The 26,801-nt window shown below is 45.5% G+C and overlaps 1 pseudogene across 1 annotated transcript; it reads right to left on the bottom strand.

Annotated features, from left to right (window-relative positions):
- Positions 1-6,046: 6,046 nt before the first annotated feature.
- LOC310772979 (hydroxycarboxylic acid receptor 2 pseudogene) lies at positions 6,047-7,018 on the bottom strand (annotated as a pseudogene). Its single transcript has one exon. The product of its transcript is annotated as a hydroxycarboxylic acid receptor 2 pseudogene (transcript).
- Between the last annotated feature and the right edge of the window lie 19,783 nt (positions 7,019-26,801).

The following is a 26,801-nucleotide window of genomic DNA, read 5'->3' on the forward strand; positions in this document are numbered from 1 at the left end:
TTGCATAGTTGTTTTCTGTACTGTTGACAAAATGTGATATTTTAAGTGGCTTTGGATAATAGTGTCTGCTAAATGACATAATGTAATGTGTAATGTAATGTAAATCAGCAACCAATCTCTTATTGCAACGGAGGTTTGTGGCTTCTGTGAGTCCCTTTCTAGACAGATCATGTGACATGATTGGCATAGAGTAAATTAATGTTGTGTGAGAACAGTGATTTTTGTGATATAAGCTGAATGATTTGTGTTTAACTGCATCCAGGCCACAAGGAAAAAAAGGTGTGGGGGGGGGCGCTCTTCAGTCTGTAGCGTCTGATGCATTACAGCCTTTCTCTCCTCCGAGGCCTCTTCAAAGACAGCTTCACTGACAAGCCTTCTCCATCCAATTTAAAGCCGCACTAGGCGACTTTGCATGTCATGAGGGGTGTTTGAAATTGGGGGACTTCATTATGTAGGCCATTGAAATAGCGCGGTGGCCAGTAAGGGTGTTGTGGTCATAGCCTAAATACTTGCCTTTCACACCAGAGGGCCATGTACAATTCCCCAGTCACGGTCACAAGGTTTCAATCATGAGTCACATTTAACATTTAACATTTTTGCTAATGTAAGCCTAAACCCAAACCATAATCCTAACCTTAACCAATGTGTTTTACTTGCCAAAACGTACTCTAACCAAAGTTGCTTTATTTGCGTTTAACAACGCCAGGCTTTCAAATTAATGTCGATTTTGTTTCAGATTGGAGATTTGCAGACAGGTAAATGCCACATTTTCTGGCGATTGGCTTGGGGTCAGAATTGCAGGATTGGTTTTTGTCCTGACTTTCTGTGCACAGAGAAGTGTCCATGACGCCAGAATTTAATTTGGGCAAATAGAGTGATTACAGTGTTTCCAACAGGAATGGGGCATGCTTTTCTCTGTGACATAATGGACAAATGTATTTTTACATTCAAATCTTACCTAGCGCAGATTTAAATGATCTGATGCTTCGGAGATGCTTGGTAATGTGAGCTGTACCCTCATACTGCAGACACTCTAAAGCAGCTCGATATACAATAGTGTCTGGCACACCTACAGACACAGAGAGAGAGAGCCAGCTCTACAGTAGCCTACATAGGCTCCCTCGTGCCCCGGGCTGACACATTTAACCAGTGAGACTTTAAACTGAGCCGGGTTTGACAAAAGCAGCCCGGCGATAAGATTATCTCCGCTGTTACGAAAGTCGGCGGGCAAAAGTTCATCTCTGACATCTGACATCCTCACTTGCAGAAGCTCAACTTAATACTGAATAAAATGCATAGGCTGTATAAAAAACAAAAAATCGATCAAATATTCCCCATCTCTTCTCTTCTTCACTTCTCTCCACATTGGTCATAGCAATTTAAGGCAAATTCAAATGGAAGCAACACCCACCAGCCACCACTGCAAGAGCTCGGCTGATTTCACTGCACTGTGGTCAATGGCAGTGATTTTCAGTCAGGAAAGATCTCCAAAATGTGGCATCACAAATCATTGCAGAATTCATCAGCCAGCAGAGCAATATAGAGAAGATACACTTATGTGTCATGTGAAAAAAAGAAAAGGTCCACATATCAGGAATAGATGTTTAATACTGAATGGGCTGCATTTAACGATAAAGATATCAGTAACATTCTTAGTAGGGTTAGATCCTGTAGGGTTAGATCCATGTTTTATAGGTTTGTCCTTGATAATTCCTTATTTGGAAGATTTGGGTGTAGTTGTTCTTTTGTGTATCAGTGGCACGGCAGCTTGGTCTGCAGAGCTCCATAGAGCATCAAAGTCACAATATTTCTGTCATGATCTTTCTCCGCTGTGAAAGGCTCACAGCATCAGAACCTCTCATGCAGGGGAAATGCTTCTTCAGTTGTCGGTGTCGGCTTGTCGCACGCGACAACGAGCATCGTGCTCACAAAAAAGGAACTGGTTAAAGCCATGAGCAGTTTGAGGTTGGTTTTATTTTCTTTCTTAGCAAACTTTGCTCAAACGCTATAGCCTACTAAATTACATCTTCAGAATACTCTTCCCTTGGCTTTGTTTTCAAATGTATATTGCTTAGAATAATCTAAAAATGATATTAATAACAATAAACTACTTTTGGAACATGCTAACAATATTTCATTAACAGTGTTCATTTCCTAACAGTCTTCTTTCCCTACAGTCTTGTCGACCCATGCTACTTTTCCCACAGCATGCAATCTTTTAGCGAATTCGCCCCTCTATATGTACAAACAATCAGGGCCGCGGGAAGTGGGGGTGCTACAGGTGCTGCAGCACGCTCTGCTGTTTTGTATTGGAATTGCAACATCAATGAAAAAAAAAGTTAAAATGTGTTTTATATGTTTTATACTGTGCTATTTAGTTTTTAGTTTTTAGTTGAAGACTATGAGCAAAGCAAAGAGGGTGGAGATGTTATTTTTGATGTTTTCTTTATAATAATAAGATAATAAAATATAATAATAAGTGCAGTGTTTCTGCCTGTGTTGCTGTCTGTTGTAGTGTAAAACGACCTAAAGGGAGAGAAGGTGGTGACATGAAAGTGAGTGAGAAAAGGATAAAATACTGAATAATGACATCACAACAGTATATTCCTAATGTTAATTTAAAATGAGATATTCTTCTAAATATGGCTAAAACACATCCAGACGTTCAAATAACGTAAAAAAAATAATCTGTCCCTTCCTTGCAGCACCCCCTACTTAAAAAGACTTCCAGCGGCCCTGCAAACAATATAATGTTACAGCCCTGCACGCTGGCTGGCTCATTGCGCCAAGCCCCCAAGCAGAGGACCCGGCGGTTGGCTCCCTCCGGGCACATACAGCCAGCCTTCTTCTCCCCAAGGGAGAGTGCTGGCTGCCCGCCTTGAAGCTGCGACGAGGAGCCATAAATAACAATATTCCTAGAATGCGAGTTAATGAGACAGTTACATGTCCTTTGCATTCTAGATTAAATGAAGACATTTCCATTTGTTTTATTTTATATGTTACATACTTATTGGCCAAGTAGGCCTATATTAACATTATGTGCTAGAAAAGTCTGCCCATGTAGGCACTAGGCAGCCAGTTGTCGCCTGCTCGGAATTTTTCTCCTAGCCATGAAGATTGATTCACAGCTGTCATGTCATGATATTATTGGTTGCAAATGGGTTGAAATTTGATAGTATCCCTGACATCAGCACACTGTAGACATCGTTATGAATAAACTCAGCATGGTTGAATTTTGATGTGAAAAACCAAATAAATTGTATTTTTTATGTGTTTTTTCAAGCATCCATTGTTTAATAGGTGCACTGTATAACCAGAGGTGTGATCTAAAGTAGTTAAAACGTATTTCCTTCATTTCTGTTCAAACATCTCTCAACCAACAGGCAAGTTCAGAAGAGCCTGACAGCTTATGGATTCATTCCCCCAGAGAGTAGGCCTAATATATAAGGAAATGTGAGTGAGCTTGAGCTTATAAAGGTATAATTGTGGTTTGAATGTGTGGTCCCCCCATAACAAATTGGCTGCTGCCCCCGGGCACTTGCCTGATGCAATATATGGATAATCCGGCCCAGGCACCAAACCGTCCTCCCGAGTCACAGTCTGGAACAGCTTCAGATTTGAAGGCTCGGTGATGTTGACGATCATATCTTGGTACCCCGTGTTCTGGCGTTAGGGAGCGACTCCTTCAAATTGACACAGAGTTGGAGAGAAGCAGATTGCATTGAATGGGATTCCACTCATTTGATTACAAAACTGGTAACTGTAATCCATTACAATTAGCCTACTGCAAAAAATATAGTATTCAGATTACTTTTTTAATGTTTGAGAAATCCAGCATGTATCATACATGCTGGATTTCTCAAACATTAAGATCACAAGATTATACACACTAACACTATTTTACGTGCCTTGAAATAATTGCTAAATACTGACTGCGGATGATGATTATTACGGACAAATGAGAGTACGCAAATTGGAATACATTGTTAATACAGATTTAGGAGGCAAACGTGAATGAAAGTATCCAGTTTTGATACATTATGATCACAGTTTTACCAAGATAATCACTAATCATCCTGTAATAAGAATGCAAAGTCACTTCTGTGTCTGTGTGGGAGTGAGCAGCAGAGTGAGCAGCTACGCCATTTAAATTTTAATTAGTGGCCATAGTGAGTCAACACAGGTTCAGCACCATGGCGAGCTCCATTCGTTAGCTACTGATGGGAGACACCTGAGTGGAGGTGTGAGTGTACACCTGAGAAGAGTTGGAATCAACCAGGGAAGTGGACTATGAAAACTGTCTGGGGAGAGAGAGGAGAGGCTGCATGCCAACTCTGTGAGTGAGGCCTGACTAGTCCAGTGATTGTGTGCTCCAACGGGTATCACCCAGGGACGGGGTATTCCGCTAGTCTATGGATGGGGCGATACCCGCTGCACGGCCTCGCCCGCAGCTCGTCTGCTGTGTGGCCTCGCACAATCGCTCAACCTCGCATCACTGATGTGATCACTGTTACTGATGATGTCACAATGCCTATGACATCACTGATGATATCACAATGCCTATGACAGCATCAGTGCCTATGACATCATTCGGACACAAATTGAAACAGATATTGCCCACTTTCTCGCTTTCATATAAAAGGATGCCCCAAGGTTGTGTTCACAAATATTGATTGGACTTTAGACTGGAGGAACATACAAGTTCTCAAAGTGAGCAATATTCACATTTTCTGATTCTATGTTCTAGTAACCTGGTTAGTACCTTTGTGTATCAGCAGGTTGAAAGCTCTTGAGGTCTTACTTTCAACCCTGTAATCCTAGATTTCCAGGTGTGCCGCTCAGTGCTTCTGTGTCTGCAGTTGCATTTGCTTGTAATCAATGAGCCTTTGATTGAACAAGGAAACCCACATGATGGAGGCAGCCCTTGATATCTGCATGGATCTTGTTTTCCAGGTCCAACCTCAGCACTTCCCACTTTCTCCTTCTCACCAGAAACCCCAACCAATCAATCCACACTCGCTTCCAAGGCAGTTTAGAGAGCCAAAGTCACACCCACTTCCAGGTTAGGCATATGAACCAAGGGGTTTCACCCGCCATTTATTTTTCCATAGACATTTCATAAAATGCTGAGATTTATTTTGCATTTTTTGCGGCCGTCATGGCTGATCCCACTGCAAGACAAATCTCTAGTTATTCATGCTTTTATTTCTTCCCAATTGAGAGTATAGTAACACTATACTATATAACCCTAACCCGTTTGAATAAAACTTCTCTGGACCGTTTCCAAACTATTACAACGACAACTAACTAGTAACAACAAGAGATCACACACTGTATTACGGCAATTTTATCCTCTCTGCACTGGCTTCCAGTAAAATTCCAGATCCATTTGAAATGAGGTGCTATAACCTTTAGAGCCTTGCATGATCAAACACCTTATATTGCTGAGTCAGCATGTAAGTATTTCAATGTGAACCTGTCTTTTGCCTGGGGGCATGGCACTCAATTTAGGGCTTGGTTCATTTGAGTGAAAATGATATGTGAAATTCATATCAAAACTTTCCAAGAAAACATTTGCCTTTATTATCAACATGCATATTTTTATTCACTGTACCATCAGACACCAACAGAACAATTTGTACAGTCTATTTTTGTGTGATTATGGAGTTGAGGAAATATTAGCAATTTAAATGTGTATTGGTAAGTTTATAATGGTATAGGCCTTTCAAAAGGAATCAACATTAAGGAGAGTCAATACTGTATATGACAACTTTGAAGGAAAGAAACATTAAAACGAAACTATCTTTTGTTTCAGTTTTTATTTTCTGCGTTACTAGACAGTCACAGCAAAGAGACGGGGCAGAGAGAGGATATGACATGCAGCACAGGCCCAGTTCGAAACTTGTGTGGCCGCTATTTAGACCTTAATGTGCATATACTGTATGTGCAAATTAACATTTTCATCTGACTTTTAGCTATGATGTTTGGTTTAAATCTTGACTCCTTTCTTGATGTGATGTTCTCCTTGCTGAGTGTGTCGCGGCTGTCACAGGTGGCTGATGGTCTGGGACTGCGTTTTCTTCCCACTGCTGTCCCCAGTGACCTTGGATTGTCCCAGATGAAGGGCTCTCCTGCAGATGTTCTTGAAGGCAGAACTGGAGAAGTAGTAGACCACAGGATCCAACATGCTGTTGAGATACGTCAGGCTGATGGTGATGTAAAATGCCGTGGTCAGCTCCTCCACCGCGGCACAGACTTGATGTTCAGGGAGGGTGTTGGCCACCTGTTTGGTCCTGTACCAGATCAGAAGCTGGGTGATGTTGCTTGGCAGGAAACAAACGATGAAGAGCACCACCACTACTGTGATGAACCCCAGTGCCTTCCTGATCTTCACCTGCTGGCCCAGTCCCTTCCTCGCTCTCAAATGGTCAATAATATGGAACGTGCAGTAGAGAATCACAGCCAGAGGCACGAAGAAGGACAAGACAAACATGGATTTATGCAAAATCAGATTAGGACTGGGCTTGATCTGAATCATGAAACTTTCACAGTAGGTTGTGTTCCTCCGTGGTATAGCGAGGAGATGAGCCGTCATTGCAAACGTGAGCAACCACAGTACAACTGCCCCACATGCTGCTTTGGAGACACTCAAAGAGTTAATGCGGTGATGGGGATGCACCACACGCATGTACCTGTCCACAGCAATGGCCATTAGGAAGAAGGTGCTTCCACTGCGGTTCAATGCCAACACGAAGAGAGAGATGCTGCAGAAAGCGCCTCCAAAAGTCCAGTTGAGGTCAGACAAGTAGTACCAAGCACGGAAGGGCAGAGCCACGTTGAGCAGGAAGTCAGCCAGCGCCAGGTTGAAGAGTAGGACGGTGCTGCTCTTCCAGGGCTTCAGGTGGAAGCAGAAGATCCAGAGAGCCAGACCATTCCCAAGGACACCCAGGACAAACTCAGTCATCAGCAGTGGAGGCAGCACAGTGGTTAGTAGAGTTCCGTTGAAATTGCATTCCATTTCGATTTACGTCTTCGTCTGATGCAGCCAGGTTAAAGCAACACCGAAGAGTAGCCTATTTGCATGCTTTTAAGACCAAACCCTTGCAAATATGCAGGGCGGAGCTAGAAACAGCACAGAGGGGGTGGAGCATTTGTGATGGGCCCTTCTGTTAAAGTCATCTTAAAATCAACAACTGCAAAATAGCCGATATTGTGATATATCCTATCCTATCCTATCCATAAACACAAATTCTCACTTATTGAGCCAAGAAATTATGTCTAAGCATACAGTGAAGCCACTTTGTCCACAAGCTTGTTCTGAAGAACCGAAAAAGAAAGCATGTTGCCATTTCAGCACAGAGGACAGCGTGCGGCACTCTAAAAGTGTATCGATTGATGAATGGTTCGGCACCACCGCTGATGGACAGCGTCAGGCTGAAACCCCTCTTTTGGCCATGCAAGCAAAACCCCACTTTTTCACATTGTAAAAGCATTGTGAGTAGACGATTCTAACACAATGGAATGTGTTTGTCCATTTCAACTTATTTGCGATTTGTGCCTTGGGATAACTCTTATGATTTGGCGCTATATAAATATAAAATTGATTGATTGATTGATTGATTATGAGCTTGAGTTCACATCTTGTGACTTAAAATGTAGTTGAAAGAACACCTTCACTAAACTCGCTAGTGTTAGTTTAGTTTATTAGCAGTCTTCCCAGTATGCATTGCAGTTTAATTCTCCAGAAACTCTCCCTTCCTTTGGTTTGTACATGTTTGGTGAGTAATAGGTCAATTTCTGACAAGTTTCTCTCTGGTGCACATGACAAGTACAATCCACTGCAAGTAGCCCAAGTGTATAGCAGCTGCACACTATAGCGTGAACTGTGCATTCATCATGTGAGACAGGGGGAACTGGAACTTACACCTAGCAAACCTTGTGGAAAAATAAATAAGGGGAACTGTCTGGAGCGGAAACCACTTCTGTGGTAGTTCCCACCCACGACAATAGGTGTCTCCAGGACCACATTTTGCCATGATGGCACGCACACACAGACTCACAAGGTAGAAACAGTACCACCAACACGTTACCGCGTTGCTAATGAAGAGGAACTGTGTTGTGCAGTGTTTTTTAGGTTTAAGTACATTGCAGATGCATACTTTACAACCGTGCATTAATTGTGTGATACAAGAGAAACTGGAACTTAAACCTAAAAAACCTTATGGAAAAATAATTATGATGAACTGGAGCCCCCCGAAGGCATGTTCAGACCGGACTTGGAGTAGTTCAGTTGGACTTGGAGGAACTCTCACCTTAAACCATATAGTAGTTCTTAGCACACCGTTTTTGATGGACTTTTTTTGAGCTCGGTATAGGTAGCAAGAGGAACCTTTAGTGGTCCAGACAGTGGTTGAACTTCTAAAATGTGAAAACATGTGAAAACATGGGGAACACATGTGAAAACAAGTGGAACACATGTGAAACATGTGCTTTGCCCATGGGAAGCGTGTGGTTTTGGAACATTTTCACATATGGAAAACATGGTATCACATGTTACAACATGTGAAAAATATTTTGCCACATGCTGTATAGTAACATGTTTTCCACATGTGAAGCACATGTGGGAAACAACATTTACATGGGAATCGGAATTTACATGCGTTTCACACATTTCACATGTGAAAATGTTCCAAAACCAGACGTCTCCCATGGGCAACACACATGTTCCACATGTGTTCCACATGTGGAACATGTGAAATTTAACATGTTTTCACACGATGTGAAATTTCATAATGTGAAAAATCACATTATGATTTTGTGTTCATGTGTTTTTTCTTTAACTCTCGCTTGCTTTGCTGTGAAGCTAGTCGCGGTTAGCATGCTAACCAACGGCCGTTTTACGTCACTTCAGCATCCTTATTGGCGGTGCGAATGCAAACAGAAAATAGTCCTTGAAGGTACTGAATGTAGCAGTAGCATTGACTAAGATGGACATTGCGTCTCTACTTCCTACCGGTATGCAAAAGTGAAGCCAAAATCCCCAGGTACCGCCGCTGCCATCTTGGCCATCATCCGGAGTCTGCACAGTAGCAACCGGAACAAAAAAAAATACTCCTGCTCTTGTTTAACTGTTGTTATTGAGACTATTTCTGAAATAACTGCACTTATGGCTGTTTAAAGTCGACGAACGTTGACGTTACTGCTCCAGCCGGAGAGCCACGGAGGCAGCCATTACTGTTTTGCCAGCGCCGTTCCTGATTGGCTGGTTACGATGTCAACTACGAGGCAGCTCCCTGATTGGCCCGTGCACTTTGTCATTTCTGAAAGTGCCACCCCGGGGCAGAGGTCAGACGGTCTCATAGAAAGAAAGACAAACGTGAGTTCATGTGACCGGATGGTTTACCAGGCTATGCAGGGGAAGTGGCTAGGTGGATGTGGGTGGGGGTAGGGGAAGTGGCTAGGTGGATGTGGGTGGGGGTAGGGGAAGTGGCTAGGTGGATGTGGGTGGGGGTAGGGGAAGTGGCTAGGTGGATGTGGGTGGGGGTAGGGGAAGTGGCTAGGTGGATGTGGGTGGGGGTAGGGGAAGTGGCTAGGTGGATGTGGGTGGGGGTAGGGGAAGTGGCTAGGTGGATGTGGGTGGGGGTAGGGGAAGTGGCTAGGTGGATGTGGGTGGGGGTAGGGGAAGTGGCTAGGTGGATGTGGATGGTGGGAGTGGGCATGGTGCCATAAGGCTAAATGGCCACCCCACTCCGCTGTGGGCTTAAAGGCATTTGCGTTGAATTGCCTTAATATATTTTGCATTGTGCTCAACTCAAAATGCATGCTGATGCAAGTAAAGCTAGCAGCAGGACCACATCATTTTTAATATCCTATTCATAGAATATTCATATTAATAGTCTAGGTCAATATTAGATGAATAAATATGTTAATATTCCCAGGAAATAGTTTGGTTTATAAATACAAAATGTTATGGTATAATGAGGTGTGTTATGAGTGTTACAGGTCTTTGAATGTGTCCGAGGACACATCAATAAGTAATGTGTCCTGGAGTCTGGGACACATACAACAATTTATTATACCAGCAAAAGAAGAAAAAAAGGAGTTGTTTAGAATCAAACTAACTCATTTTGAAGGCCTTGTAATAAAGCTCTTAAAGGGTTAGGACTGGCCGACAGTACAGAATCCCTACTGTTTTATATGTCTTTCAAGAGCCCTCAGGTCTAAAAACTCACACACTCAAAAGAATAATGGGGATGCAGCCTTTTTCTTCTTTTTTCTCTCGTTTTTTCAAACTCTGCTCTTAAACTGCAGAACATCCACGGCCACAGAATAAAAATGTGGGTTTCCATTCACCTGTTTTTATGCACATTTTTGATTTGCACATCAAAAACCTGAGTGCAAAGCTTACAAAATTTGAAAAAAAAAAAAAAAAAAGCAAAAATATTTCACACAAGTTTTTACGCTTGGGGTAAAGTTGGTGTATCAATAAAACGTAAATGCGTCTTACTGCAGTGGAAACAGATTAAGCAAATCTTCCGCTGTCTGGTTAACCAAACCCTCACATAACCAAACTCCATTCAAAAACCGTGCATTTAATGTTGTTGCCTTGCTTACTGTCAAAATTTAACTTCCCGACCATAAAACACGAGGGAAGCTTGTTAGCCTACTAATCAGTAGAATGCACGGATTGCACGCTACATGTCGGCATACACTAAATACATTTGTAAGGTAGCCTAAATAAAGGTTTAGACCGCCTGGCGCGCTGTGTTTTAACTGAAGACTGCAGGATTCACAGGTGACTCACTTCTAGAATTGACATTTTATTCACTTAGTACGTAAATGCTCAGTGAATTATATAGGCCTAAGTTTACAGGCAGCTCGGCCGCTGCATGCAAGACAACAGTCACGTATCTGTGTGCGTGTGTGTGTGTGTGTGTGTGTGTGTGTGTGTGTGTGTGTGTGTGTGTGTGTGTGTGTGTGTGTGTGTGTGTATGATCTTGGTAAAATGTGGTCCTGGAGACACTAATTGTCAAGTCAAGTCAAGTTTATTTGTATAGCACATTTCATACACAAGGGCAATTCAAAGTGCTTCACATAAAATGGTTGACACATGGTACAACACATTGTAGCGGGAACTACCACAGAAGTGGTTTTGAGTAGACTACTTGATGTCTGTCTGTCTGTCAGTCAGTCAGTCAGTCAGTCAGTCAGTCAGTCAGTCTGTCTGTCTGTCTGTCTGTCTCTGGACAGATTTTGCGAACGTGATAGCGTCAAAATTGTGCAAGATGCTGTCCCAAAACTTTACAGGTATGGAGTTGACATCAAAATGAGGGCCCAGGTAAAAAATTGGTGTGATCTGAGCAACGCCCCCCCCCCCCCCACACACACACACACACACACACACACATTGCCCCCACCTCTATGGTCTCTATTTGTTCTGCCATCTATTGATGAGCTGCATATTTTTTTAATGAAAATACAAATAAAGACTATAATTATTATGACTTGAGTAGCTTCTTTTTTTATATCAGTAGTGATTTTGCATTCACTTGTAGTATAAGTATTTTACTACACCAGCAGGGAGCAGTGTTGTTAAGCAATGCAAGCAAGGGCATCTTGGTCCATTTGGTCATCATCAGTCAAAAGGTCATGATGAAATAACTATAAACACACAAACGGTAATGGGTGCTTTATTTCGGTTAAATTCCAGTGGAGATCTGTAGTAGCCTATGGGGTGCACCCGTACATCAGAAAGGAAAGGAAATCAATGGCAGTTTCCATGAAAAAGGGAATATACCTTGGGTGAACACTGTGGGTGTTCTGCTCCCTGATGAAAGCCAAGGCCGAAACACGTTGGGGAGTTTTTCACCCAGTTATTCAAATACGCCAACGGGTTCAAGGCTTTTTCACATTGGATTTGCTTTCCTTTCATGATATGAACTAACTGTACATGCAACGAGAGGTCCCACTAACGCCAGTTCTATACATCTAATCAATGAGAGAACAATGGCATATTGACTGTCCGCAGTCATGCAGAAATCCAATTCAGGCTTAGATTAGTCAGATTAGATGTTGACCAAGCAGCTTAACACATATGGGACACCCATCATTTGTTCAACCCCCCCTGCACGCACGCACGCACGCGCGCACACACACACACACACACACACACACACACACACACACACACACACACACACACACACACACACACACTCACCAACTCCCAACCTCTCTCCCATTATGTTCATCATCACCGTCTGTCTTGCTGTCTCCCATTTCCAAGCACAGAATCTTTAAAATCTGATATTACGGTATGGCACAAATTTGTAGTAAAACAGCTTCTGATTGGTGTACAGGCAGCTCCCAATTTCATAACGTTGCAGGTGGCCAGCGAACATTTTGACATTGCAGATGTAGGCTAAATTATGGAACCTGAAAGTCCATACCTGCATCATTTTGTGACATCAGAACCTATATGGTTCTGGTTTCAGGACAGAACACTATCTGTTCTTCCTGTGCCATAAGATCATTGTGAACATTCTGTGCCGGTTTGGGTTGACGTTGAACTCCTGCCGTCCATCCACTTGCTGGGTAGCTTGCGCAGCTTTTCAGCATGTTGCAGATAACCTTTCTGAGTGTCTATTCGTACCCGGGTACAAATAGTGAGGCTGCGTGCGTGACAGATGATATTTGTAGTGTACCCCCTATTTACAACCCCTATTTACAAGCATATCTTTACAGAGGAGGCTGAGCGCTGCGAGGCAGGGTAGGGCAGCCTACTAATGCTGGGTCTGCTCGCTATGCCGACCACCCGCAGTGCCGACAGCCCAACACATTTCTCACTCCCAACTCGTCAAGCGTCCAACGTTAGGTTTAGGGTTAGGTGTAGGGGGTGGGAGAGGTTAGGTTTAGGGTCTGGGAGAGGTTAGGTTTAGGTGTGGGGGTGGGAGAGGTTAGGTTTAGGGTTAGGGTCTGGGAGAGGTTAGGTTTAGGCGTGGGGGTGGGAGAGGTTAGGTTTAGGCATGGAGGCTGGGAGAGGTTAGGTTTAGGCATGGGGGGTGGGAGAGGTTTAGGGTTAGGGTCTGGGAGAGGTTAGGTTTAGGTGTGGGGGGTGGGAGAGGTTAGGTTTAGGCGTGGGGGCTGGGAGAGGTTAGCTCCAGCCGGTCCACTGACACGCTGCACGCCGCCTCGCTCAGCTGGTTCTGCTTGTGGGCTGCCTGTGGGCATTGCCGGCTGTCAGCACATAGACGCGCCGCCCTATATGCGCGCACACACTACTACATCAATGACTTTATCTATAATAGCATATAGTTCATCTTCAGCAGCAGTTGCAAGCATTTTCTTTTCTTTTTTATTAGATGACTCAATATATTCAGACCTTTGTGAAACAAAGGTACATAAAGCCGGGGGTACGGTGGTGCAGTGGTAAGCGCTGTCGCCTCACAGCTAGAAGGTTGTGGGTTTGATTCCCACCTGGGACGCTGTGAGTGCCTCGAGGGCCCGCCGCCCGGGTGGGGTCGTCAAAAGGGCCTTTCTGTGTGGAGTTGGCATGTTCTCCCCGTGCCCCCTGGGGGCTTTCTTCATAATATACTGTAGGAACCCCACACCAAAACATGCAATATCCTGGTTGCTGATGTGGTGCCTCCTCTGGTCGTTAGGGGCGCCTGTTCGGAGGGAGGGGAACTCGTTGGAATAGCGTGATCCTCCCACGTGCTATGTCCTACCGGTGAAGCTTCCCCCTGTCAGGTGAAAAGAAGCGGCTGGCTAACTGCCCATGTCTCGGAGGAAGCATGGAGCCAGTTTCGGCTCTCCCCAGATCGTCAGAGGGTGGAGCAGCAACCAGGATAAATAAATTAAAGAAGTTAGCAGTAATGGGGGATAAAAAATTGGATTAAAAAAAAAATGGAAAAAAATATATAATAAAAAGATACATAAAGTCAATATGCACAGCTCTCTTTTTCTCTTAGTGTTACTGCTGTTTGTGCACGTGACACAATTTGAGGGAAACCTCAATGATTCTTCGATACTCAGATTCTTTGAGTGAGAACACCAAAGCTGCAAGCTGTCACTGTTTCTAAAGCGAAGGGCAGGCGACATAGGACAATCAGGTTTAAAGACAGGTTGTGATCGTCTCACTCTGACCCCAACAAGGAGGAAATGCAGAGTTACTAGCAAATGAGTGTGTAGGCCTACAAGTCCACAGCATGCCCCGGCTGAAATCTGATGCCTGAGCCCAGGGCAAAGCGGTGAACTCCATGCATGAATTTGACTTTTTCTTGCTTTGTTGTCGAAGGCTGAACCACAACAGATGGCTGATGGCTTTGATTCTCCTCACAGCTGTATCAAACGCTCTATAAAACCTAATTGAAATGATGAGAGTGCATTCCGGTTTGAGGCTGCGGTGCGAGCGCAGCGCGTGGGCCTGTGGAGCTATACGGATGTACATATTTCATGAGAAGCGCTTGTTCTCCGAGCAATAGGTCCGAATACGCGCTCGATCCCAGCTGACCTCACTGCTTCCCACACTGCAGGTCGAAGCCGCGGAAACCATCCGCAGCCCCGAGCTGTATTTTTCTTTATTTTGTTTATTTATTTATGGGGGGGGAGGGGAGAGCACATACATGTAGGAGTGTGGGGCTTCCGTCAGCGGGATAGACCCTTCTCACGGTGGCCATTTTGTGTCGAAGAGGCAGGGTAAACACAGGCGCAAGCAAAACACTAAGTTGGAAACCCTCGTTATAGTGTTTTGCTTGCACCTGTGTTTACCCTGCCTTTTTTACACAAAATGGCCCCCGTGAAAAGGGTCTATTAGGGCAGGGCGTGCACGTGAGATTCAACACGGCACCCGCGCCGCTGGGCCTGCATGTAACGAAAAGAGAAAATGGAAAAAAAGGCACAGAAACACATTATAGGGCCTGATCAAAATGCAGAACGTGAGGACCCTGTGGGCTTTCGCTCATGCAGGAAGAAACCGTTTTCTCTTTTTTTTTTACATGGCCTCAAAGAGACTCCGCTCGCTGGATTCTCGATCTCGTGAGATCAAAGAGAGCCGATGTAAGGAATCTTAGGTGGAGCTTTTGACTGTGTCTGTTTGATGGCGCTTATTATGGGGGTGCCGATCCCTGCGATGTTGTTATGTATTTGTTGGTTGATTGTTGGCAGCAGATGCCGACGCGAGCCTCCAGAACGGGGCTATAATTAGGAGGATGTTCCATACTGGCATTTGGACATGTTGATTTCATTTGGAGGACATGCAAAGGTTATGAGCGTTCATTTTTCGAGGCCAGTTGTTTTGGCTCGGGTCCTGGCCAAGACGGAGAGAGCTTTGCGGCTGCAGTCAATTTACAGACTCGAAGTTCTAGTTCCGTACTTAAAGTGGTAATCCCCTGTTGTAGAATGGCATTTAACAATACATTCTTCTCCATAGAGCCAGATATCTGTTGTAGTAGAATGGAATTTCTCCCGAACATAACCGGCATCTCTACTGAGCCAAAATGGTCGTCTTAGATGATTGTATTTAGCCATAGATATCTTTGCAAAGAGAAAGCCATTTGCAGCGAGATCTGCCTCATGTCAGATATACACGAATACGGAAATATAGAAATACATAGATAGATGCAGGATTCATGAGGACAGTGGCGGAACAACAGACAGTCAAAGATCGTATAGTGAGAGCAGAGCACACGTCCTGTTTTGACGATCACAGAGAATAACAAGTTCAGGGGGCAGAGAGCAGAGAGGGGGGCAGAGCTGCAGCCAAGGCCACAGCTGTGTGTGTCAGAGTCTCTGTCCACCTGTCCAGCATCCATGCCACGCTGGTTACGTCGGTTATGTTGAGGTCAGTTGGTTGAGGTTAGGGTTACGCTTAAAAATGGGGAGGCGAACTGGGTCTCTCAGTCGCGACGAGGAAGTCACCGGTCTGCCAAAACCCACGCCATCACCCTCACGTCAGCGAGCTCTTTCAATATATCAGACTGCTAACGACGTGACGTTAAAGACGTTAAACACCGCCGGAGGTCGCCGCCATTATACTTCCTGGTTACAGCGCCCGTGCACTTACTCGCACGACCGCAAGAGGTCGCATTCGTACAGTAAATGGGTCATCGGCCATTTTAACCACCAGCCGCCCTGCGTGCCACGATGGAGGATCAGCACTCTGACAAACAATCCCTCAGCTCTCACTCAGGCGCACCCTGCGGTTGACTCCGTACCTTGGGGTGTGTGTGTGTGTGTGTGTGTGTGTGTGTGTGTGTGTGTGTGTGCGCGCGTGCGTGCGCGCGGGTGTGCGTCTGTACTGTATAAGTGGCAGAAAAGACACCCCGAGGAGGAGATCAGAACATATCAACACCTCGCGGTGGAACAAACAACTTCATGGTGTCACTTCTCAGCACTGCGGGTGTGAAGTGATGGCTTTGGAGCTGCCACCTCCATTCTTCGCAGCGTCAATTCGCTCCATGTACACTGTAAATAATTCATGTTATGTTTCACGTTGTTATGACACCATCGATTTCCACTTGCAGAAACGGTGTTTTTCTCTCCTCTCTCTCGCTCTCTCTTTGTCTCTCTCTATCTCTCTCTAGCTTTCAACATGTCAGCCACTGGTGATTTCAGGTTATTAGGCCTCAGACAAACCCCGACGGGAGGCTGTGAATGCATTAACGCTGCACCTGCAAACGCTTTAAAGAGTAATGATGTTATGAGGTGTCTGCGCTTCCATATTGTGCGTGTACAGGAGGTGTTAAATAAACATTTACCGTGTGCTCTGTGCAGTCAATCCCGTGATGTTATGTTGATGGCTGCTTTGCGAGTGATGGCATTCAATCTAAAGGGTGGTAAACTATGCAGTTGGCGATCCAATGATATCAACCAAAATCTATTGCAGAAAAGCCTCTTTAAAATACTGTAGCGTTCCAGGTAATCCAGGTATTACCTGTAATGTGATGTGCAATAGAAGTGTCTAGATCGCACCTAGGAACTAATGTGTGTGGGTGTGTTCCTAGGGGGAAGGGGGTATATAGGTCCAGCGGCCGTGGGCCGGATGTCAGTCTAGCTATGGAGCGAGCTGAGACGGTTGCTGTGTGTAGAGCTAGCGGTGTGAAGCTAGCTGCTAGGAGCTAAAGGAGCCTGTGAATAAAGACCCTGTACCAACTACAACTCTCCGTTCCTTGGCGTATCACCGATACGTTACATTGGTGTCAGCAAGTGAAGCGGTAGCGCCTCTGATTCGGTCGAGAGGGGAGAGAGTGAGGAGGAACGGCGGAGGAAAAGTTGGAGATCAAAGGCTCGAGCGACCTAGCGGTAGCAAGCTAGCTGTGTGAGCTAGCTGCTACGAGCGCCACGTGTGATGGTGCGCTTAGAAGAATGCCTGTCGGCGAACGGGAGAAAAGAGGAGCTGACGACGGAGATCAGCTCGATGCTGGCGGGCATGGAAGCCCGTGTGTTGAAAGAAGTCAGACGGCTGGTGGAAGAGACTCCTGCCTGGGCAGTAGAGGTGATGCGGACGCTGCGAGAAGTCATGCAGCGGGTGGATTTGATGAGCGCAGAGGGAGCGCAGTGTGGAGAACGGCCGGAGGAACCACAAAATAGACTGTGTTGGAGCTGTGGAGAACCGGGCCACGTGGCGAGGTGGTGCCAAGGCGGTCCCGGGAGACGGACCGGGTATGCGGGACAACGACATGGACAGCAGGGAGCCTGCTGGGCATGCGGAGCGATCGGACATCTAGCTAGAGAGTGTCGAGAAGCTGTCGGGGACTGGAAGACAGCGAGAGAGGAGAGACGTGCAGGCGGCGGACAGGTGAGGCTTTGTTGGACTTGCCAGTCGCCTGAACATTTAGCTAGAGACTGCACTAAGAGTGTGAACGCTGGAAGAGACACACAGCCGGGGGAGCAGCCGGAGCAACAGGCAGAGGAGCAGCGGAGTAGCGGAGCAGTGAACAGCCCGAGGGAAGCGGGAGACATCACCTGCAATGCTGTGGCAGTCGGGGAAGCGACACTCGAGCCTGCGGGTGAGCCTGGGGGGTTACCGCCGGGGGAACCGGCCCAGCCTAACCGCTACACACCCCCCACGGTTGCACTGCAAAGAGCCGAGGTGGAGATCGACGCCGGTGGTGTTTGCCCTGCTGCCCTCAACACGCCGCCCCCTGGGGGAGCGGGACGGGAGGACGAGCGAGTGCAAGACCGGGAGGATGAGAACGTGACTATGGAGGATGTCGATCTGGAGGAGTGGATACGCAGACAGGCGGAGGACGCTAGCGTTGGACCGGTGCGCAGGTGGGTGGCGGCCGGATGCCGGCCTCGCCTGGAGGAGATGTGCATGTGTTCAAGTACCACGAAGGAACTGTGGGAGTTGTTTCCGGACCTGAGGGTGAGGGAGTCGGGGATTCTGGGGTTGGATGGGCGCGGGAAGAGTGGCAGCGTCGTGGTGGTGCCCAGCTGCCTGCGGGGACTGGCGCTACGGGGGGCGCACAGGGGCCGCAGGGGTCAGGGGCATCGAGGGCCTGAAGAAACACTCAGCCGCCTTTGTCGAGTTTTCTACTGGGTACAGATGAAGGGAGACGTAGAGGACTACTGCCTTAGCTGTGTCGACTGTAATGTGCTTCAGGTGGGACAGAAGCTTTGAAAGGGGGGATGGAAATGATGGTGGTTTAAATGAATGTGTAAAGAAGAAATAAGGTAAATGTTGGGGTTATTGTCGAACTGAAATGATATGTGGGTTGAATTGAAAATGAGTGTAAAGAAAAGAAGGGGAAAACGTAAATGGGTTTGAGTTAAATTGAAATGTGTGTAAAGAGAAAAGAGGGAATGTAAATGTTGGGGCTTGTGTTAAGTGAAAATGTTGGGGGAAAAGGGTGCTAATGGGAAGTAACTAAATGATGGTGGGAGTGAATGCAAAATTAAGTGGTGTTAAAGAGAAGGGCTATTGGAATGGGAATGTGAACGGAAATGTGGGTTGAATTTAAAGGAATGGGAAAAGAGGGAAGAAATGAAAAGAAATGCAAATGGTGGTGGTGGAACGAAAATTAAGAAGTGTGCTGAAAAAATAAGAGACTAGGTGGGGAAATTGATGTGGTGATGGAAAAATGTTGTGGGGTGCTGTGTTTTGGTACAGGGGGGATATGTGTGGGGCGTGGGTGTCAACGTGGGTGTTGACTAATGTTGGGTGAGGAGTATGTAGCGTTCCAGGTAATCCAGGTATTACCTGTAATGTGATGTGCAATAGAAGTGTCTAGATCGCACCTAGGAACTAATGTGTGTGGGTGTGTTCCTAGGGGGAAGGGGGTATATAGGTCCAGCGGCCGTGGGCCGGATGTCAGTCTAGCTATGGAGCGAGCTGAGACGGTTGCTGTGTGTCGAGCTAGCGGTGTGAAGCTAGCTGCTAGGAGCTAAAGGAGCCTGTGAATAAAGACCCTGTACCAACTACAACTCTCCGTTCCTTGGCGTATCACCGATACGTTACAATACCATAGGTCACACCAAACAAGCAAAAATGTCCACATACGATACGAATATATTGCCACAGTTTATAAATATAAATACATACATACATACATACATACATACATACAAACACACTGGAAATGGGGTGCCATGGCACTAGTCCGATACCTCACGAGTCCGACACCTCACGAGTCCGAAAAAAGAGGCATTGGACAGGGGATCATGTCTATGTTCCCCGGGTTCTATGTTCCCCGGGTTCTATATTCCCCGTTTTTCACTACCCCTAAACCTAACCTCCCCCAGACCCTAACCCAAAACCTAACCTCTCCCACCCCCACGCCTAAACCTAACCTCCCCCAGACCCTAACCCAAAACCATGAGGTGTCGGTCTCGTGAGGTGTCGGACTAGGGGGCAGTCCCCGGAAATGGAACCGACGCGGAAGTGTCTGGAAGCAAGCAGTTTAATTTTGGCGTCCTTGTTAACAGATTTGACGATCACTCCGGCCGCTGGTCTATTTTTACCGCGGCGCGTGCAGCCGGGCATGAAGTCAGTACAAGTTGTGACAGAAGCAGAACAGAGCGCTTCTGGTGTGAATGGCCCGGCTCCTGTTCAAGGTGAATTTACGTGCAGCACAGCTTCCGTTTCCAGTGTGTTTGCGCCAAAATGGTTTGCCAATAATGCCTGCAGCTTTGAGCACTGAGACAAGGCACTCCTGCATCGATAAACACCTGTATGCAGTGCAGACGTAGGCCATGCAACATCCTGTATGCAGTGGCAGGGCCGCGGGAAGTAGGGGTGCTGCAGGTGCTGCAGCACCCCCTAGATAATTTTTTTTTTTTTTTTTTTTTTACAAATGTAATTAAAAATATTTTGCAGTGCACTATGTTCCTTTCTTGTTTAAGAATGTTTCGGGAAATGATTGCATTATTGATATACTGAAAATGTAGCCTATTTAAATAGAATTATCAACAATAACAATCAAGGAAGTTACATGCTTGTAGGCTAGAGAAGAAGAAGAAGCACGCATGCACGTACATGTTGTGTTGAACCAACCAACAACCAATAGGAATTGTTTAATCTGGCAATAAAGAAATGTGAACTTGACATGCTATTTTAATAGCCTACTCAAAAATGCACCTTGCACTATACAGCAAAGAGAGGAGTCAATGTTTCTTGATATATGCCATTCAGATCAGAATAATTAGTCTAGTCATTAAGTTTGCTGATAATATTTCTATCATGTTAAGTCTGTGTCATGTTAACTGGTGTATTCAGAGCAAATAGGGAGATATAGAGCATTATCATCATGCTATATATCTCCCTCTTTGCTCTGAATGAATGAGAAAAGGAGAAAATACTGAATAATTACATCACAACAGTATCCTAATGTTAATTTAAAATGAGATATTCCTCTAAATATGGCAAAAAAATGTAAAAAAAACCCGCAACAAAGTCCCTTCCTCCCAGCACCCCCTGCTTAAAGTGACTTCCAGCGGCCCTGTGCAGTGGAGATGTAGGCCATGCAACATGATAAACACCTGTATGCAGTGCAGGCGTAGGCCATGCAACATCCTGTATGCAGTGGAGACATAGGCCATGCAACATGATAAACACCTGTATGCAGTGCAGGCGTAGGCCATGCAACATCCTGTATGCAGTGGAGACGTAGGCCATGCAACATAATAAACACCTGTATGCAGTGCAGGCGTAGGCCATGCAACATCCTGTATGCAGTGGAGACATAGGCCATGCAACATGATAAACACCTGTATGCAGTGCAGGCGTAGGCCATGCAACATGATAAACACCTGTATGCAGTGCAGGCGTAGGCCATGCAACATCCTGTATGCAGTGGAGACGTAGGCCATGGAACATGATAAACACCTGTATGCAGTGCAGACGTAGGCCATGCAACATCCTGTATGCAGTGGAGACGTAGGCCATGGAACATGATAAACACCTGTATGCAGTGCAGACGTAGGCCATGCAACATCCTGTATGCAGTGGAGACATAGGCCATGCAACATGATAAACACCTGTATGCAGTGCAGGCGTAGGCCATGCAACATGATAAACACCTGTATGCAGTGCAGGCGTAGGCCATGCAACATCCTGTATGCAGTGGAGACGTAGGCCATGGAACATGATAAACACCTGTATGCAGTGCAGACGTAGGCCATGCAACATCCTGTATGCAGTGGAGACGTAGGCCATGGAACATGATAAACACCTGTATGCAGTGCAGACGTAGGCCATGCAACATCCTGTATGCAGTGGAGACGTAGGCCATGCAACATGATAAACACCTGTATGCAGTGCAGGCGTAGGCCATGCAACATCCTGTATGCAGTGGAGACGTAGGCCATGGAACATGATAAACACCTGTATGCAGTGCAGACGTAGGCCATGCAACATCCTGTATGCAGTGGAGACGTAGGCCATGCAACATAATAAACACCTGTATGCAGTGCAGACGTAGGCCATGCAACATGATAAACACCTGTATGCAGTGCAGGCGTAGGCCATGCAACATCCTGTATGCAGTGGAGACGTAGGCCATGCAACATAATAAACACCTGTATGCAGTGCAGACGTAGGCCATGCAACATCCTGTATGCAGTGCAGACGTAGGCCATGCAACATGATAAACACCTGTATGCAGTGCAGACGTAGGCCATGCAATAAAAAAAAAATCATAATCAACTTACATTGGTAGCATGCAGAGGTAGCCTGGGTAAACCCAGCCGCCACATGACCTGCTCTCAGACCTGCTCTCAGTCACTACCTTGTGACTGTAAGCAGGGTAAGCCTGAGAGCAGGTCACTGGGGGCTGGGTTTACCCAGGCTAATGCAGAGGAGCCACATCATTTTCAATCAGAGACTACAATAACATTGCTTGGCATATTTGGCGTTTAACATTTCATGGAAATTGCATTAGTCATGATGAGAGCTGATGGAATCTATACAATTGTGATGTGAGCTAGTTCTGAGGTGCTAACCCCACTAGCGTAGCCCACATAACGTGGGAAATGAGGGCAGCCTCCTCTAGCCACTATCTTGACAGCTCGGATGTATTTACAACCGAGGGGAGTCTTTCTTTTTCCTTATCAGGGGGGCCGTACGGCATTTTCATGACTTTTCCCATCATGTCCCACGTATTGAGATGATGTCCCACATCTTGATTGGCTCTAGCTTTCGGAAGTCAAACCACAGAGAGAGAGAGAGAGAGAGAGACACACGCACGCACGCACACACACACACACACGCACACACACACACACACACACACACACACACACACACACACACACACACACACACACACACACACCCTAATTTCTAAGAAAATAAGTTTTCTCTTGTTCCAGCTGTCTGATGTCTAGTCTTCTATGACAGACTATCTTTGGGTTGTGGACTAGGTCTTTTGGTTTCATATACCAGTAGCTTCACTCTAATCCAAACAAGTTCATTTCGTCTATCTATTATTAACTATTAGAGTTTTCTTATTGAAAGACTGTGTATACATCGGAGAAACGGGCAGAGCCTTTGGCACACGCAAGAAAGAACACCAGAAAGAGTGTGAAAAGGAAACAACTGGAGCGCACACACGTGCAACAAAACAGAAAGCAGACCAGGAGAATCTGAAATCAGCCATCTCGGATCACTGTAAAAGAGAGAATCACATCATGGACTGGGAGAAGGCCAAGGTCATCAGATCGGAAAGCAACAAATACCACCGTTGGATCAGGGAAGCAATGGAGATACGGAAACGTGCACCTCGGACTGTGAACCGGGATGAGGGGGCCTACATGCTATCCCACACCTGGGACACAGTCCTCCTCCATAAACTACCGGCCAGCAGGGGGCATGGTCATCCTACCTATCCAGGTGGGATGGCCAACCCTTCATAAACCAGCCATACAGCACGTCACAACAACATCACGTGACGTCTCTGAGGAAGACTGCAGGAAGTAGCAGTCGAAACTGTCAGGTATGACAAAATATACACAGTCTTTCAATAAGAAAACTCTAATAGCTTCACTCTAGTTTAAACAAAATGAGCCTGCTAAAGACAGTAATATGGGTCAAATTGAACTGAGGCTGCAAAATATTAAACTGCTCTTGCACCCACGTAGACCCGGGGCTGCACTAAAAGTTAATGTTGTAGTTAACCTCTCTTCTCCAATCTACATCTCACCATCATGGATGAAGGTAAAATCAATATTTTTCAATCAATCAATTTTTTTTGGAGTGTAGTTTACTTTGAGCATTTTCAAAGGGCTGCAACTGCAGCAGAGATCAGCCTGGAGAAGGATGGATTTCAGCGGGAGCATCCTTTGTAAGGCCTCTTCTCGCTTCCTCAGTGCTGGATCGTGATTCCATGGATCCATAAAAAGGCTCTGAAGCCGTGTTGTATCAGCCGCGGAACACAAATCAGCATTACAAAAACGGACAAAGACAGTACGATCTTCAAACACCGCATCGCTCAGATCTTCGGGGGATTACCGCACGCAACTGCGTGTTTTTTGAGTGTGTGCGTGCGTGCGTACGTACGTGCATGCTTGCATGTGATTGCATTGCACTCTCCCTTGGAGCTAGCCTACTCCACACACACACTCTCACCGATGCATGTCCAGTACAAATGCGCTTGTGCACGCCCGCAATTTGCACGCCCCTAATTTGCATTGCGTGCAGTGTTAAACAAGTGCAAAAACAAGCGCAAATGCAAAATTACCGCTTTTGCGACAATATAGGGCCCTTGAACTTCAATACCCCCAAATCCTTAAAGGTGACATCTGTAAACTGCATGTGCTCATGTTAACCAACCCCATCACTCTGTGATGCTTTCAAAGGAAACCAAAGAGACAAGAAGAAGATCTAACGATGGTGAGTCCAGCTCCCTCGCTGCTGTTTAGGAGAGGATTTCAATATCAGTTTTGATTTGCCACTTTCTGTGGGCGGAGAGATGTGTCCCTCCATACCTGACACCAGCATTCTCCAGTATGTGGGCGAATCTACCACATCTCAGTTAGTGGCACTTTACATGAGGACGGTTTCCTATGGTGACGGGCAGGGGCGTCATGCAAGCCAAAAATCTGAGGGGGCGAACTCTGTTGCCGCCCGGAGGGCGGCAAAAAATTTGGGGGGTTGGAAGCCAGATTTAGAGGAATATCTAATTTTAAATTAACAGACTGAGCAGGTGTAACCATAAGGCTATTTTCCAAACTGCTCAGCCTCCTGGAAAGATCCATAATCACCAGACTAAGTACATTGCCACTGCCCAGGCTCAATGGACTTGACAAAAAAGGGAGACCACATGTTTCAAAGCAATGTAACACAATGTTTATTTTGGCTGGTATTGCCTTTTCAGAAGGTAGAAATCTTTCCTCTAGAGCAGGGGTTCCCAACCTTTTTTGTGCCAAGGACTGGTAGATACATGGGAAAAAAAAGTCGCGGACCGGTTGTCAATTCTAATGGTTTTAGTTATATATATTTACTCACCGGGTGGCGACAAAGGGTAAATAACAGCCTTTTGTGTTGTACTGTATGTAGCCTATACAGTATTTATGTTTTTGTTTTAACTACAAACATACATAAACGTAAACTTGAAACTATGTTTCAACTACCATACACAGCCTATAATAATATAGCCTATGTTTATTTAAAAAAAAAAAAAAAAAAAAAAAAATTTTTTTACCTCTCAAAAATCTGAGGGGGCAATTGCCCCCTCAGTTACAATGGGCATGACGCTTCTGGTGACGGGGAATTATTTTATCGTTAGTGCCTCCCTTTTAGACGGCGACGGCAAATTCGCGCTTAGGAAACGACACATTTTGTAACCACCCTCCAGAGTGGAAATGTTTGATACGCTTCCCGCTGAGGGCTCCATGTAATCGCTTTGGAACGGCACATTTCAGAAACTCTGACGTGCCTGCACAGGCGACACACGCGATGACGCCATAGCCGTGCGCGAGTTGGCAACCAAATAAAACGTCAGTATGAATGAAGTTTGGCACCATTCAGAATTAAGCTACACTGCGGCCAACTTCAGTTACATGTTCAGAACGTTACTGCTGCGAGGAGCCGATGGCTGTACCCGGTCGGCATTTAACGTTAGTTACAAAAGCACGTCGACAGTGTTTTCTCACTGCCAGTAGCCTACAGTAGGGTTTGACAGATCGCACACTCAGCGCTCCCGGTCCTCGCTGCTCGTTAAAGATTTCCAATAGGCGTTATTCTGATAAACTGGTCACATATATGTTACATTCTCACCCGACAAATATTAAAACTTTAAAACAGTTTTTTTTTTTTTTTTAGCTTGAAAAAAGCTTTTTGGCAAGTAGGCTATAAATGACTGCGGAAAGCGTACTCTACTTCTGCGTTTAAAACCGGAAAGACGATTACGAAAGTACATCATGCAGAAGCGTCCTTGTATGGGCAAAGAATAAGGTGATCACACTGCCACCTAGCGACCTGGCATGTACATTACGGCGTTTTAAAAATTCAACAGCGCTCATGTAAACAGGGAGAAGGTGTGAAGGAAAAGGTGTCGTTTCTTCCAGAAACTGTCCTCGTGTAAAGGGCCCCTTAGTGGGGGAGGGACTCCTACTCTCCCGCAGCCCCGCTTTGTGATTGACTGCCGGAGTTTTACATACAAAATCTTGCCTATAGTGCAGCTTCATCTTTGTATGGACCTTTATTAGTTCTAGATAGAATGTGGATGATTTGGAATATTTCATACACTCTCATAAATGCTTTATACACACAAATGTGGTTTTACTTTTACTATCACAAAATGGTTCTAGGGTGCTATAGATAGGGAACTCTTTTAGACTAGTATAAAATGTTCCCAAGCAGCAGAATTAAAGGAACTTTTTACGAACCACAATAGGGTCTTACTGTATCTCTGATCTTTTTTTTTTTTTGCATTATAACAAATCAGACTTTGAATCATTACGATTCCAGCAAAAAAAAAATGCTAAAGAACCCTCTCTTTATCTGGGTGCTATCTGGAGATTACCCCAGGTGAGCACGGGGAGAACATGCAAACTCCACACAGAAGGGCCCTTTTTGACGACCCCACCTGGGCCCTATTCACCTTATGTAGCCACGCACAATTGGCAATAATTTAGCCAATTGTATGTAACATACCAAAAAAAAGCAAATGGCAATGTCTAAGAATGCAACGCCATGTACCGTAAATTCCGGACTATAAGACGCACCGGTGTATAAGCCGCGGGACCAAAATTGACTATTTTTTTCTTCTATAAGCCGCACCGGACTATAAGCCGCGGGTGTTTTGATGTTTAATTACCATATGAAAGGGTTCGTGCACAGAGAGGAATGTCGGGAAAGAGAT

The sequence above is a fragment of the Poromitra crassiceps genome (genome assembly GCF_964638095.1).
Source record: "Poromitra crassiceps genome assembly, chromosome: 3".
Classification (NCBI taxonomy): Eukaryota; Metazoa; Chordata; class Actinopteri; order Beryciformes; family Melamphaidae; genus Poromitra; species Poromitra crassiceps.